Source organism: Calidris pugnax, unplaced genomic scaffold (assembly GCF_001431845.1).
Source record: "Calidris pugnax isolate Ruff unplaced genomic scaffold, ASM143184v1 scaffold69, whole genome shotgun sequence".
Lineage (NCBI taxonomy): Eukaryota > Metazoa > Chordata > Aves > Charadriiformes > Scolopacidae > Calidris > Calidris pugnax.
The window spans coordinates 7,119,949-7,123,396 of NW_015090859.1; positions in this window are offsets into that span (position 1 = coordinate 7,119,949).

Here is a 3,448-nt window from a genome sequence, read left to right on the forward strand (position 1 = left end):
CTTCCACAGGTCTGCTGACCTTTTATGTATATATCCCTTTTCAAGTAAAGTCTTATTATTATGGGGTCCCAAGACAAGTAAGAACCCTTGAGGGAATGTTTTCTTCTCTTTGTCCAGGTTGTTTTTTGAGTTGATTGCTTGCACGTTTTATGCAGTAAAGGATGAAATTTATTTTTGTTCATGAATCTTCCTACTGTGATAAAATGCTTGCAACCAGTTCAATGTCAGTTAATGATAGGCCACTTATAAATTAATTAAAGTGTTGAAAAGGATAATTTATACTTAGGCTTAATAGGTCTAAGTATATGTTTTAGACTCTTTAAGGTTGTTATACATATTTCACCTGAGAAGAAAAGACTTCCTCTGTTTTTCTCCACCTTAGGTCAACTTTTCTTTTGAAAGGCTAATCTTTGACTTTGCATAAAGAGGAATTCTCGATAAATTCTGGCTCTTGCTCAGGTGTTCCTCTGCAGGCCTGCCGTGTTTTGGGGACCTCCTCAAGGGCATCAAGCTACCAGACAGGCAAGGTGAATGTTAGTTTTCTCAGCTAAGACACGGAGTTTCTGCTTCTGTTCAAATTCCAGTAATCCTTAAATCATATCTTGCCATCAGAACCAGCCCCCTTCGGTTCTGTAGCCACAATTCCTGACATCTGAATGATGGTGAGACGCTAAAGAGAAGTTTTACTTTCATTTAGAAAGTAGGGATTTACACGCTAAGGGAGGTATATAAACCAATTACTTGGGTGGAAAGCTTGTCAATGACTTTTTGTTTTCTACAGATCACAGACTGTTCCCTGCTATGTAATGTTGGCTCTTGTGGTCAAGGAAAGATAGACGCAGACCTCAGATATTTTAGGAAGACTCTAGATCATTTTTATGTTTGTAGGGAGCCGTGACATATGAGCTACCATGAATAGTGCTAGGGCTGCTGTGAACTCCCAGCCAGCTGGCTGCAACGTGGCCAAACCATCTCGTCTTCTCAGCAGCCCGTGTAACGTCTGCATGCCAGGAAGGACAGTTCATTAGCTCAACAGGCAGCACAGCCGAGGGGATGGGGCAAGGCACCAAGCCACTTCTTAGCATTGACTTCTTTTGTAGCCTTTGCCTCACTCTCTTTCTAACTTTTCTTAAATTTTATCAATCAAGTTTTGCTAATTTTTATTTTTGCAAACTTGGGTGCTTAGAGGTAGGCACCTACCCTCTCCTCCCAGTGGCCTGCAGACTCCATGGGCCACTTCTCACAATACAGCCCTTCTTTCCTATGCCTCATTCTTCATCTCTGTAAAACAGGGTAATGACGTTTAAGTACCATGTAGACAGGGATCTGATAACCCAGCAGTTCATCCATATGTATAAAGCCAGAATCTCACTGAAACTGGAAAATTTTCAGTTCCCAGTGCTTTTGTTGGTGTGCTGACCAAATGTTTATTCTAAGAGTTTCCCAAGCGTTGGTAACCAGACGGAAATCCTCACAGGGCAGGAAAAGCACACACTCAAACCTCTGCATTTGTCATACTTGGCCTTATCGTTTCTGGCAGCTTCCAGAGCTTCAGGAGAAAACACCAACATCTGACCATGTCTGAATGAATGCAAATATTAATAGAAATGTCATAAGTGAAAATAGTGTCCTGGTACTTCTATTATTTACAATCTTACTGGAAAAAGCTAATGGTTAAGGAGCGGACTTTTGTCCAAAGAGGTAAAGATGACCAAGAAGGTGGATACAGATGACTTTGGCAATGAGAGAGAGAGCAGGAGAGGAGAATGAGCTATTCACTGTCCCATTTCTACCACCTCTGCTTTCTCCTTCCACCTTCTTCATCTCATCAGCTCCTCTCTACTGCTTCCTCATTATCTTTTCCCCCGTTTATTCTCTGTCTCATCACTTCCAACAACTTCCAGTATCCACACAGCCTAGCAGAGCATCGAAAAGAGGAGAAGGAGAACACGGTCATCACCTTCCAGCTCTTCCAGTGTCACCACTGCCATGCATAGTTGCAACTGCTGTGGGCTTGGTTGTCGCAGCCCTCCCACTGAGGCCGGGGGGGACGGGTGAAAGGGCAGTGCTCCTGGATGGGACTGTGGAGAGCAACAAGAGGACCGCTCATGAGCTGGTCCATCTGCCTGTGGACCTCTCAACTTGGATGTGCAGCAGGTGCTTTGTGTGGTTATTTTAGTATTGCCTCTGCAGGTATTTATAGAATCATGGAATGATTTAGATTGGAAAAGACCTTTAAGACCATTGAGTCCAACTGTGAACCTAGCACTGCCAAATCCACCACTAAACCATGTCTCTAAGCACTACATCTATGCATCCTTTAAATACCTCCAGGGATGGCAACTCAACCACTTCCCTGGGCAGCCTGTTGCAAAGCTTGACAACCCTTTCAGTGAAGAAATTTTTCCTAGCATCCAATCTAAACCTCCTGTGGAGAAACTTGAGGCCATTTCCTCTTGTTCTTTTGCTTTTTATCTGGGAGAAGAGACCGACCCCCACCTCTCTACAGCCTCCTTTCAGGCAGTTGCGGAGAGCGATAAGGTCTCCCCTCAGCCTCCTTTTCTCCAGGCTGAACAACCCCAGTTGCCTCAGCTGCCCCTCATAAGACTTAACGCTCTAGACCCTTCACCAGCTTCTTTGGACGGTGCCTTGGGAACCCCAGGACTCCACCAAAGGTGATACCCCCTCGCATGAAACAGAGGACACTTGCCTGCACTGGGGCAATGCCCACTCCCTGCCAGAACACTTTTCAGGTAGGACGCTGGCAGGGACAGCCTGCAGAAACACCGTTTCTGGCTCGATTCATAGAATCATAGAATAGAATCATAGAATCGTCTAGGTTGGAAGAGACCCTTGGGATCATCGAGTCCAACCATCTCCCCTACTCTACAAAGTCCTCCCCTACACCATGTCCCTTAGCACTGCATCTAAACGGCCCTTAAACACAGCCAGGGATGGTGCCTCCCCCCCCTCCCTGGGCAGCCTGTTCCAATGCCCTATCACTCTTTCCGTGAAAAATTCTTTCCTAATGTTCAGTCTAAACCTACCCTGTTGGAGCTTGAAGCCGTTCCCTCTCGTTCTGTCACTAATTACCTGTGAGAAGAGACCAGCACCAACCTCTCTACAGTGTCCTTTCACGTAGTTGTAGAGAGTGATGAGGTCTCCCCTCAGCCTCCTCTTCCTCATACTAAACAGTCCCAACGGCTGGCGGCCGCCTTGGCCGTTCCTACCGGGAGCCACGGTACGACCGAGACGGCCAAAACCCAGCCTCGGGGGGGCGGGCCGGATTTCAGGGGTCAGGACGCTTCCCACGGGTGGGTGAGTGGGTAGGCAGGGGTCCGCGCTCAGCGGCCTGCGGGCCGTGCGGGTGCCGAGCCACACGTGGGTACGTGACGGCGGTGGGTGCCGGCGGGGCTCGGCGGCTCCTCCTTCCCCCCACACCCCCCCC